At 42.4% G+C, this 12,921-nt stretch overlaps 1 protein-coding gene across 4 annotated transcripts in view; it reads left to right on the top strand.

The window, feature by feature from the left end:
- Nucleotides 1-12,921, top strand: part of DYM (dymeclin) — a 389,895-nt gene that overhangs the window by 206,638 nt on the left and 170,336 nt on the right. The gene's annotated exons all lie outside the window — the stretch shown is intronic.

The raw sequence follows: 12,921 nt of genomic DNA, 5'->3' as shown, positions 1-12,921 counted from the left end.
CAAAATGATAGAGGTTTATAAAAACCCGAGAGAGAGAATTTTGGTCACAAATTTCTGTAGCCTCATAGGAGATTATGTAGATCTATATGTAGAAAACAGGAGGACTTTGTGTGTATGTGAAATTTCTTGGGACTAATAAGCAACTTTGCGGATGAAAACAGACGGCAAATATGCAAACTGCTGAGGCCAACATTTCTCTGGAGACTTTTCCTTCCGCCCCACACACCATGGGTGTATATATTTGGATGCAGTGTCTATAGATTTAATATCTCCTTAACATTCAAGTTTTTTGCTCATGAATTGAGTTTATTGAACTATTGAGATACAGTACGCCACCACCTTGCCATCACTTCCTTGCCTCATCTTTCTTCATTTATTTTAAAGGCTTTAAACATGCTCTGTCAACAGATCTCTCATTGTTTTGGCAAACATGGCAGATTTTCCTAAAATGGCCAGTGTAGGTTAAGCCATGGGGTGAGAGCATAATTCGCTTTCTATGTCCATTTAATCCTTGTAATCACTGCTGAGATTGCCAACATTGGTATAATGGTGGCTTTATAATGTGAGTGATATTTACTATCTCCCTTTAATTAAAACAAGTATTTGCCCTCCTTTTTCCTGCCAGTTTTCACGTGCTTCCCCTTCTCTGCCTCTGTTCTCTTTTCTTTTCCATATCTTCTCTTTCACTATTTTCTTTGCTGCCTTATCTTATGCCTCTGTTTCCCTCTTCAGCGGAGGATGCTTGGTAGGATATCCTTTGGTGGCTCCAGGCGGCCAGGACATACATCTTTTTGTTCCTTAAATGAGTACTATGGGAATGGGGGAGAGAATCCTGGGCCTGTGGGCTGCTGCCTGAGCCTATAGTCATAGAACCATAGAATATCAGGGTTGGAAGAGACCTCAGGAGGTCATCTAGTCCAACCCCCTGCTCAAAGCAGGACCAAGCCCCAATTAAATCATCCCAGCCAGGGCTTTGTCAAGCCTGACCTTAAAAACTTCTAAGGAAGGAGATTCTACCACCTCCCTAGGTAACGTATTCCAGTGTTTCACCACCCTCCTAGTGAAAAAGTTTTTCCTAATATCCAACCTAAACCTCCCCCACTGCAACTTGAGACCATTACTCCTTGTCCTGTCCTCTTCTACCACTGAGAATAGTCTAGAACCATCCTCTCTGGAACCACCTCTCAGGTAGTTGAAAGCAGCTATCAAATCCCCCCTCATTCTTCTCTTCTGCAGACTAAACAATCCCAGTTCCCTCAGCCTCTCCTCATAAGTCATGTGTTCCAGACCCCTAATCATTTTTGTTGCCCTTCGCTGGACTCTTTCCAATTTATCCACATCCTTCTTGTAGTGTGGGGCCCAAAACTGGACACAGTACTCCAGATGAGGCCTCACCAATGTCAAATAGAGGGGGACGATCACGTCCCTCGATCTGCTCGCTATGCCCCTACTTATACATCCCAAAATGCCATTGGCCTTCTTGGCAACAAGGGCACACTGTTGACTCATATCCAGCTTCTCGTCCACTGTCACCCCTAGGTCCTTTTCCACACAACTGCTGCCTAACCATTCGGTCCCTAGTCTGTAGCTGTGCATTGGGTTCTTCTGTCCTAAGTGCAGGACCCTGCACTTATCCTTATTGAACCTCATCAGATTTCTTTTGGCCCAATCCTCCAATTTGTCTAGGTCCCTCTGTATCCTATCCCTGCCCTCCAGCGTATCTACCGCTCCTCCCAGTTTAGTATCATCCGCAAATTTGTTGAGAGTGCAATCCACACCATCCTCCAGATCATTTATGAAGATATTGAACAAAACCGGCCCCAGGACCAACCCCTGGGGCACTCCACTTGACACTGGCTGCCAACTAGACATGGAGTCATTGATCACTACCCGTTGAGCCCGGCAATCTAGCCAACTTTCTACCCACCAGCCAACTTTCTACCCACCTTGTCCTGTACATGTGAACTGCTCATGTGACCAGCTTTTCGCTGCATCTGGAAAGAGGGCCAAAAATGAATGACTTTCAAGGAGTTGCATGCTGCTCTATCGACAGCTGAAGGAACACAGAGGGCAGACCCGGGCATCATTCAACCTTTTCCACCCTCCTCTGTTTCTTTCCTCTGTGCAGTCCTCTTTTCTATCCCTTCTTTCACGCCCCATGAATGGTCTGTACTCCCCTCTGTGCATAAGGCCTAAAGTCAAACAAAATGCACCTTTGCTACTTCTGTAGCATTGCTTACATTGAACTCCAGGGCTTTTGTTTCCCCTTGCACTCCAAAACTTTGTCACAGAGATGGATGGGTGCAATGAAGAGGAGAGGTTGGGTATCTCCTGCCCTCACCCAGAGAATTCACCTCTGGGTGTGCAGGTGAGTTCCCGTTGCCTTAGCAGCCATGACACTACAACATTGCCTTAGCAGCCATGACATACTTGACTAGAAGTGGGTCAAAGACTATGACCCTGAGGCCCCAGGATTCCTGTGTTTCAAGAAAATTCCCCTCCAGTTATTTGCTTTACCCACGACCCTGGGCAAGCAGCATTTTCTGATTCCCTTGTTTCATTCCTAATTCTGAACATCACTGAACTTTGTAGAAGAGGGGAAGAGAAGGAGGATTTCAAAATCCAGATATGAATATTGCAGGTTAAGCCCAACCCTGTTTTGATGGACAGTTTGTGAAAGGATCTTCCTGATGCCAGTTCCTGAGGACCCACTCACCTGTATATGGCTGTCAGAAGAAAATAAAAGGACAGATAAAGCCATGTTTTTTCTTTTCCTCTGGAAATCAGGTGTAAGAATGCATTGGTGCATCTGACACCAGTTTACATCCTTTTCAATGTTTTTAGGTGTGTATTCTCAGTGTGAAAGGTGTGGGACTAGCTTCCAAACAGATTTTGTATAGTGTTAATTAGTTTCATTAAATGTCTTAAATCTCAAACACACAACTCCCGAAATGCTGAGAGGCTCTCAGAGGGAAGAAAAAAACTTATCAATGAAGAGAAGGGAGCTATCTAAATCTGTCTGTAAAATGTGAATGTCTAGCACCAGTCATAGAACCTGAATGAAGCTCTTATTCACTGTAAGCATTTATTGCATTTTAGCAATTTCAGCAGGAAGCTTCTTCCATCACTTGGCTGAAGTCTGAGAAAATAAGAGAATAATTTAATGTATTTTGAGTCGACCTTTTTTTCTCTGTGCTGATGCATATCCTGTAATGTTCTTATAACAGTCATTACTGTGTGATCCATTTATGGGCATATTTTCCTTTGTGGTATTACACCCACATTTATTTATTTATTGATTTTTAAGATTAATTTTAGTAAGCACAGTTTTATAAATCTTTTGATTATACAGACTGGTAAAGAGCCCAGGAAACCACAGAAACTCTTCTAACTGCTAAAGGGTTTTTATTTCAAATAAATGTGGTCTTAGCTGCATGGAAGAGGTGATCAAAACATAGATCTTGTTCCTGCAATTGACTCCATGCAGGCAGACCCCTGGGACTCGCACAGAACCCACTTTAATTCAGTAGTAACAATGGAGTAAACGGATGGGTCTTTGGTGAATTGATTCCCTCCCACCCGTCCCCACCCCCCAGCAACATGAAACCATAATTTAATTGAGATCTTCAAATGAGATGCAGTGTCACAAAGTTTTATGGTACTTTTTTCCTACAGACAGCTATATTTATTTCTAAATGTTATTTTGTTTCCAGATTGCAACAGTACACTTAAAATGAGCTCTTCAGTGACTTTGTGCTGCCCATTAGCAAATGCTTCTGTAACTCTTCATAGCACTGTACAAATACTAACGAACACCTTCTTATAGCTCTCTAAATTAGCGTTCCCCAAACTGTGGGTTGTGACCTCAGGGGAGTTGTGAGACATTGGAGGAAATAAAGAAACCACAAGAAAGCCAGAATAGGTCCCAGTTGAGCTGGCTCCTGTCCCGCAGGCTGGCTGGGCTGGGCTCCCCACTCTCAGCATTGTGACCTGGCCACTGGTGCATGGGGTTTGCAATGCCACTCACTCAAATTTGACCCAGACACACCCCTCTGCTCTGCCTCCCACCCCGCCATGGGGGCTGGGCTAAACCTCAGTGGTGCTATGACGCTGTTATCAAATAATAATAACTGGAAATATGTTGTGTATGTTGCAGTTTAAAATTTTAACACTGAGTCAGTCTTCCTCAGATTCTGAAGAAATGCCTCATAATCAGAGCTGTGGGAAATTCTGAGGTTTCAGTTCTCAGAGTTTCATGCAAACACATTTTCGAAGTACTGTTCTCTTGGGTCTATAGCCCTTGTTTCACTTTGAGAATTCAGAGCAAAACTCAAGTCAAAATTTGCAGACTTTTCTCTGGGTATTGTGTGCAAAGCTTTAGGTTTTATTTTCATTTTCTGTGCAAATCCATAAATCGTACTAGATTTGTTTGAAACTGGGTCCGCATTCTGTCTCAAAATGTTTGAACCTTAGCAAAACTTTCTTATAACCTTAACTAAATTTTGAATTTATGAAACCTTAAAACCTGATAAATTGAATGTGTTTGGGGGATTTGTTGTGAGCATTTTATGCTGCTTACTTAGTTATGTTACTTTTTGTGAGATTATTTGCTGAAGAATAGTTGAACAATGCAAGAAAACATACACGGTTGGGCTAGTAATTGCCTCTGTTTTGTAGCTCATTGTCATTTTGATAAGAAATGTATTTTCTGTTATGACTACTCTTTATACCCATTAATTTGTAAGCTTCAGTGAGAATAGAGGTAGAAATGTCACAATTTCTCTAATTAAACCTTAATTTAAAGTTCCTGTTTTTACTGAGAGTTTATGGATTTTTTTTTTGATGAAGCTACTTTGAAGCTGAACAGTCATGTAATGAAATTTTATTGTGTGTGAAAATAACACATTTTGTCAAGCATTTAAAAGCACTTTACAAAGACAGAAGTTTCATTTTCCCCATTTGTTTAAAAAAAATGTTGATTGTGAGAGTCAGGTGTTGGTTCCCTGTTTCCAGAGGAACTGAGTATTCACATTTCCCTTTAACTTCAGCTGGAATTGTGATGCTCAGCACCTCTGAAAATCAGCCACAGGTTATTTACTTAATGACCTAATGAGTCTCTGGCAGAGTTGGTAACCAAGATCTCCTGACTACCAGTCCCCTTATGAGATGACTTATTATTATTATTATCATTATTTATTTGTACTACCACAGCGCATCAGAGCACAAGTCATGGGCCAGGACCCCGTTGTGCTAGGTACTGTACAAACATAGAACAAAAAGATAGTCCCTGCCCCAATTCGCTTACAGTCTAAGTATAGGACAAGAGACAACATTTGACACTGCTGAATTCTGTGCTTCTTTGTTAGTTGGTGACATGTTTTTAATGTGCTGGTATACTACTATTGTTTCAGAAACCAAGCATTCTTTTTTTGGGAATTTTTTGTATCTTAAAGGCCTAATTGGTGTAAACCGAAATATGAAATGAAAGAGTTGTAGGCATGACATACAGGAGTTAAAGGTTTGTTCTTTTGACCACCATGATTCAGTCAAAATTTCTGAAACATTTTTTCTTGAGGAATGAAGTCATATTAGTGTGTTCTGGGGCTACTCTGGAATGCAGGCTATTATTTTGATGTGTTCTGTTTTACTGAAATCTCTGTGTGCGTATATAGCACTCAGCCTTACAGTCAACTGTGCTGGTTTTGGTTTCATGGTATTCAGGTTACTTTTCCCCCTTCTAGGCTCATTAAAAGTATAATCAGTCGTCTTAGCCATCAGAACTGACTTGGTTTATTATCTATCTTCACCTGAACTGTAGCTGTAATATCACTAGTTCCTCCTTCCTAAAGATTCATGTAGCAGTGATAGAACTTCAAATGTATGTTCTCAGAATCAGTAGAAAGGAGCGTTCCACATCCTTTACTCTTTTTTGCGTGTGATTATTAGTATGCCTTTTGATTTGACACTAGGAAGTTACTAGAGCTGAAGAGTCAGCGGAGTATATAGTTAGGTAATTATTATAAGAGTCTTAAAAGTAGAGTACCCAAGTATCTTGTAGGTCAGGACTGAACATAGCTCTACGTAGTGCTATTAAACGCCGATGAGTGGGAAATTATATTATAGGTGTGGCTAGTAAGCCTATTATTAAGGTTGCTTGACACTTCCATTATAAGACTTTATTTTCAGTTTTACCGCTTTGGCAAACTTTAACCACTGGGCCTGAAATTCTCTGGGTGTCCACCTTAGGCTGAATATTTTGGAAAGTTTTAACTGAAATGGATTAGCAATTTCCAGAATGAGGACAGGGAAAAGCATGTTGTTTAGGACATGTTAAAAATTTGGGTGACCTTTTATTTGAGAAGCTCCATACTTTGGACCATGGGGTGGCCTTTGTGTCAAGGATGTGTCTTTTGCTGTTTGTGGAAGAGTGGACTCATCACAAGAGCCCCTCCTTGGAGATGGGCATGATAGAACACCAAAGGACTGGAGCAACTGTTGACCAAGGGCACTAGAAAAGACTGAGGGCAAGTCTACACTTCAAACACTGCATTGGCGCTGCTGCAGTGCTTTAATGAAGGCACTCTACACGGACAGGAGAAAGCTCTCCCATTGGCATAGCTGCCGCCCCTCAGGGAGATGGATTAGTTATGTCAGCTGGAGAAGCTCTGTCTTCACAGCGGGTTAGGTCAGTATAACTACGTCATTCCGGGGGGTGGATTTTCCACATCCTTGAGTGATGTGATTGTACCAATATAGGTCTGTAGTGTAGACCAGACCTGAGCTGCTGCTACTCTCGCAACTCAGCCTTCCAGCCCTATTGCATTTAAATCCATCACTTCCAGATTAGCAGAATGTCCAATGCCCTTATGTCAGATTTTCTGTCTCTGACGCTGGGCCCCATTGTCCACACCCTTCTCTCAGGGTTTTATTATCCTTATCCTGTTCTTTCAGGGGAGCTTTCCCACCACCTTCCCCAGTAGCTAGTAGGGGAACTCAGACCCTCCCTCTCCTCTGGATTCTAGCCCAGGGACCCTGTAGTTAGCAAGCAAGGTCTGTCTATATTCAGACCCACTCCCTGCTAACTTCTAGGGCTTCCTTCTATCTGAGCCTATCAGCAGGCCTCTCTAAAGCCTCTGTAAACTCACCCTTCTTGCGGGGCTAGGACTCAAAGGGCTCTCCCCTGGAATCCTCCTATAAACCCCAGTGTAAAAGTATGAATTTAAACCCCCTTCTGTCATCCTCAGGCTTGATCTTTCATCACATGCTGGGCCCTCAACTGCCTCTCTGGGCTCTTTCCATGCTCTGATCCCAGAAGGTGACTGCAGAGTTCCTTCCCTCTCTCTACTGCAGACCCTTTTTGCTGCAAACTTCTTCTCTTTACAGTAGCCCCCAGCTCCTTCCCGAGATGGGATTCATCAGTAACTGGGGCTGGCACATCCTCCAGGTGTGGCCAGTATCTTAATTGAGCTCTTTAGCTCCTGATAACTTTTTTTGTGCTAAAGTAGGATAGACATCCCATCCCTCTGATCCTGTGAAAAACTGCTTGAATTTGGCTAAGATATAAACTTTTGAAAAATCTCCATTTGCACATGCTCAGTAGAGACTTCTGAGATCTTTGAATGTAACAGTCCAAAACATTTCATTCTCACTGGGCATTAACTCCTAGTATAAACCAGACTGCACGTGCGCAGTCCCCACAGTGTGACTGAGCATGCTTTATTCTTTCACAGCTCCTAGTGCTGACTGGACTGTATTTGCACCAGCCGCACAGAGCAACTGAGCATGCACCAGACCAGTGCTACAGGGGCAAAGCCAGACTTTCCTTGTAATTGCTGTCCCAGTTGCTTTGGGATGGGAGGTTGGATATCAGAGCTGAGAGCAGGGAACCTCTCTCTTGTGTGGTCAGTGACACTCCTGCTGATGCCCAGGCAGCACTGAGGAGGAATCTGCCTGACCTGAATACAGAGGGGACAAGAGCCAGACCAGCAGGCATCTAGTAAATTTCTGTTGAATAATTCCTAATTATCATTCACATTTTTCTGATGAAATTCTTCCACCCACGTGATTTGGCTGAAAGTTGTTTTCAGATTTGTGAAATTGACACTTTTGGAGCACCAAGTATCTATATTACTGGTCTGGACTTTTTTTCTGTTTGCACATTATAAATGTGATAAAGTCATCATCATTTGTATCTAAGCTACCATTAATTTTTAGACTGGTACTGGGAACTAAGTGGGGTGGGGAAAAAGGGAGGCAGGAAAAGGAGGAAAAAGAGATCTAACCAGGAGCCAGGTTGTGGGGGAATAACTTGACTGACTGCAAAAAGATAGTGTCAGGGGAAACTGGGACAAGGAGCATGGGAGCGGGGAGACTGAGATTAGAACTGGAACCCTGGGAGGAAGACTGGCACTGGAAGCTATTGCGTAGTGTAAAAATGGGAGTGGCAGGCGGAGGGGAGGAAGATATGATGAGGAGCTGGCAGGGGTGACTGACTTGAATTGAGAATTGTGGGGAGACTGGACATGGACTGAAAGCCTGAAGGGGCAAACTAGGAGACAAGGACAATTTGAGCAAGGAGATTGGGCCTGGGATGAAGAGCCAGGGGTGGGGAAGAGAGCAGACTTGGACAGAGACAAGATGGATAGGGAAGGGGCAAAAGGGGTCAAGGTTGGGGGAGGAACATGCAGAACTGTCTGTGACCAAACAGAACACTTTCCTCTCCAAAGCCTGAAATCGAACCTGAGATTCCTGACTGTCACCATTATCCTGCTGTCAGCAAATATTTGCAACACACTGGCAAAGTGTGTCTTATCTCTCTCTAGTGATGGTCCATATAGCAATAAGAAAAGGAGTACTTGTGGCACCTTAGAGACTAACCAATTTATTTGAGCATGAGCTTTCGATGGGCTATTACCAGCAGGAGAGTGAGTTTGTGTGTGTGTGTGGGGGGGGGGGGGGGCGGAGGGTGAGAAAACCTGGATTTGTGCTGGAAATGGCCCAACTTGATGATCACTTTAGATAAGCTATTACCAGCAGGACAGTGGGCTGGGAGGAGGTATTGTTTCATATTCTCTGTGTGTATATAAAGTCTGCTGCAGTTTCCACGGTATGCATCCGATGAAGTGAGCTGTAGCTCACGAAAGCTCATGCTCAAATAAATTGGTTAGTCTCTAAGGTGCCACAAGTACTCCTTTTCTTTTTGCGAATACAGACTAACACGGCTGTTACTCTGAAATCTGTCATATAGCAATAGTAGGTTGTCATCCTATCAGTTCCTCCATTAGCTCAAGCGGTAGAGGTCTGTGGATCTAAAGGTTCCAACCCTGCTGACAAACCATGTGGATGTGGATATGATGTCACATGATGGAATTTGTTTTGTCACTTCGCCTTTTTAAGAAAAAACTGTTTTTTGTTTGCAATTTCTATATTAAAAGAACATTCTTAAGGTTGCAAGTCAAGCTCTCCAATTCTCCAAGGCATTCAACTGCATTAACCATGAGGCAATCCTTTCTCTTCCCTTAGACCTCTATCTCATTCACTACATGTCTTCCAACTTCTGCAACAAGTGAGACAGGCATCCTACGGAAAACAGACAATTTGTCCCCAGAGCAGGTTCATCCTGTGCACAGAGTGAGGCAGTGGTCTTGGGGAAAAATAGTATGTAATCATGTGATTAGACTGCATTATAATGCATGTGAACAAGGGGGCTGAATTAAGGTTGCACAGACTAATTCAAGATAACATTATGCATATTAAACTACTATTTGTAACTAATAGTACATAACAACTGAGTAATCCCATTCAGCATCCAAGCCAAATGCTCAGCAATGACCAGTTTAAAATACCCAGGCAGGAGCTGTGTTGTATATCATTAGATATCTAAGAATAAATTCTACTCTGTTCTGTTGTGGGGAGAAGAGCATGTGGGTGCCTCTCCTCCTTGTCTCTTCCACACATATACATCAGAGCAATGTCCATACAGAGCAGTTAGGATAGCATTAGAAGAAGTCAGTCTTCAGTGTGCACATCACTTGCTTGTAGCCTCCCCTGTGCCTTCTTGTTTTGTGCCACTTGGATGGCTCTGGCACAATGCCACTTCATCACCAGCATCATTCCACTTCACTGTGTCTCCCTCAAATTAGGGCAGGAACTGTCCTATAAATAATTATTAAATATTGTTGTGTAGATTGCCATTAATATTTAAGATAATCCTCTTTATTCATCGGATGTGTTATGGACCAATAGGTCCAGGGCCAGATTTAGGGGCAGGCAACCACTTGGGCTGCTGGGCTTGGGGGGTGCCGGGTTCAGGGTGCTGTTTTCGTTGTTAGCGGCAAAAGGGAAAATAGAACGTTTGAAGTAAAATGTTTCAGGTATTCCATATGTGGATTCATTTTTTCACTAACCTCCTAGAATATTCTGGACTTTGTAGTATCTCGTGGAACCTTCCAGTCTTTCTGAGAACTACATTTTCCTTGAACCTCCAAGAATGTTGTCAGCTGTGCCCCGCGGGTATATAAGGGGTGGGATGTCGCCAATCAGTCAGGGAGAAATAAGAACTAACTGAAGTGAAAGGAGAGCACAGCTGCGATATTATGAACCTTATTTTATTGTGTAATTGTGAAAATTTACTTGTGTTTTAAGACTTGAAAAGTGTAAACAGCAACTAATAAAGGACATTTAATGAGATGCCAGAGATATCTATCAAACCCTTATCTATGCAACAATATAAAAGAAATACTGTTATTTTTTTCCCATACTTAACATGTAATGTTTGATGACTTTATAATACTGCAGAATATAGTCTTTTGCTTTCCCTAATGCTCGCTGTTTTTGCCTGTAGAAAATTAAAGATGCCCCCTAAGAAGCCTTGAGGAGCTCAGTATAGGAAGCGAAAAGCTCAATTGCAATCTAGTTTTCAGCAAAGGGCAAATTCAGTGGGAAAATATCTGAAATAGAACAACATAGACCTGGCTTTAGGCAGTAGCGATTGTCTCAGTGCAGAAGAAATTGAGGAGCAAAGCGTAAATGATGGAAGTCCTGTTACTAAGGAATTAGCAGGTTTACCTGAAGATGAGGAATGGAAATGTGAGGAAAGTGATGGAGAATCGTCCTTTTTTTTTCTGCAGCAGTAAAGGAAAGTGATGATGGTGAAGAATGTGGCTCACATGAAAAGGAGAGTAATGACAAAAAATCTGGTTTACATGAAAAGGAGGGAAATGATAAAGAAGAATCAGCCTTGCATGATGACAGAAACAGCAGTAAGGAAAATTGCATACCACAAATTGATACATCAGATCCTGGTTTCTGGCCGGTGATCCTAAACTCTGCTGCTATTGATTGTACAATTTTGAATGGGCTGGGCAAAATCGAGGATATGATGTTTCCAGTAAATGAGCAGAAGTGACACTTTTCAAAGTCACACTGCGAAAGAGTGCTTGAGAATGGTGAGAAACTGAATTGGCATTGGCTAGTTTACTTGAAATCAAGTGACAAAGTGTTGTTTTTTGTTTCAAAATATTTGACAAGAATCCCAAATCGTTGCTTGCGCTTTCCTGATACTATTACTGGCAAAACTTAGCTGATGCTCTGAAGCAACATTAAAAGTTCCCAGACATTTTACGGCCTACTCCAAATGGATGGAAGTCAAGTCCATGCTCAAGCTAAATAAATGCATAGACACAGAAAACCAGCACATTATTGATGCAGAAACCCAGCTTCGGAGGAATGTGCTGGAGCGTGGCTCTCAATTACCCTCTTCTTTGCAAAGAATAATTTGGCTTTCTGGGGCTCGTCAGATAAATTGTTCACTAAACATAATGGTAATTTCCTCAGTTTGGTAGAGCTTCTTGGGAAATAAGGTAATATCATGAGTGAATACCTTCATCAAGTAGTTTGTAAGGAAACTGTGAACCATTACTGCAGCAAAACAATTCAAAATGAATTGATTGGCCTTATGGCACGGAAACTGCTTGATAACATACTGATGCGGCTCAGCAAAGCAAAATACTGTGCTCTAATAATGGACTACACTCCCAACATTTAGTCACAGTGAAACAGTGTCTTTTATAGTAAGATTTGTTGACGACGAGGATGGTTGTATCCAAGTAAAGGAACACTTTATCTGTTTCTGGTCTGTGGATGATTCTACTGGAAAAGGCCTAATAAAACTCTTTATGAACGATTTGAGTGAGAATAAAATGAAGCTTCAGGACTGTTACAGTCAAGGGTACAACAACAGTGTGAACAAGGAGGGAAGAAACAGTGGCGTCAAGGCAAGTATCCTTACGCTGAATCCAAGAGTTTTCTTCAGGCCTTGTGGATGCCATTCCCTCAGCCTGGTTGTGTCAGATGCAGCATCATCATCTTTAGATTCAATATTTCTCTTCGAAATACTGCAAAGTATACATCGTGTTTTCAGCATCAACTATCAGGTGGAAAATCCTCACGGACAGTGCTACAAATCTGACTGTGAAGCTGCTAAGTGATACTTGCTGGGAGAGCCGCATTACCGGTGTAAGGCCAGTGAGGTACCAAGTGGCTGAGGTTTACGACATCCTAATGGAACTGGTGCAGTCAAGTAAAGCTGAGGTCAGAATCCAAACCAAGCCTGGCAAACCAGATCACTCACTTCAAATTTCTGGTTTCAATTGTGGTTTGACACGATATTGTGTTCCAAGCCAATGTTGTAAGCCAGCCTTTACAAACTCAGTCAATGGACATCGTGACCACTACCGCTTTCATGAGAAACTGCCTTGATTTCATTGTGGCCTACAGAGACAACGGATTTGAAGATGCCATCACTGCTGCCAAAGAAATGGTGGAAAACTTAGGAGTTGAGCCTGTCTTCAAGGAAACTTGTACTCATTGGAAGAAGAGACAGTTTGGCTACGAGGACAGAGATGAGAAGTTAGGAAGCTC

This window comes from Lepidochelys kempii, chromosome 5 (assembly GCF_965140285.1).
Source record: "Lepidochelys kempii isolate rLepKem1 chromosome 5, rLepKem1.hap1, whole genome shotgun sequence".
Lineage (NCBI taxonomy): Eukaryota > Metazoa > Chordata > Testudines > Cheloniidae > Lepidochelys > Lepidochelys kempii.
The sequence above is the reverse complement of the archived record's forward strand: the minus strand, read 5'-3'. Positions and strand labels throughout refer to the sequence as shown.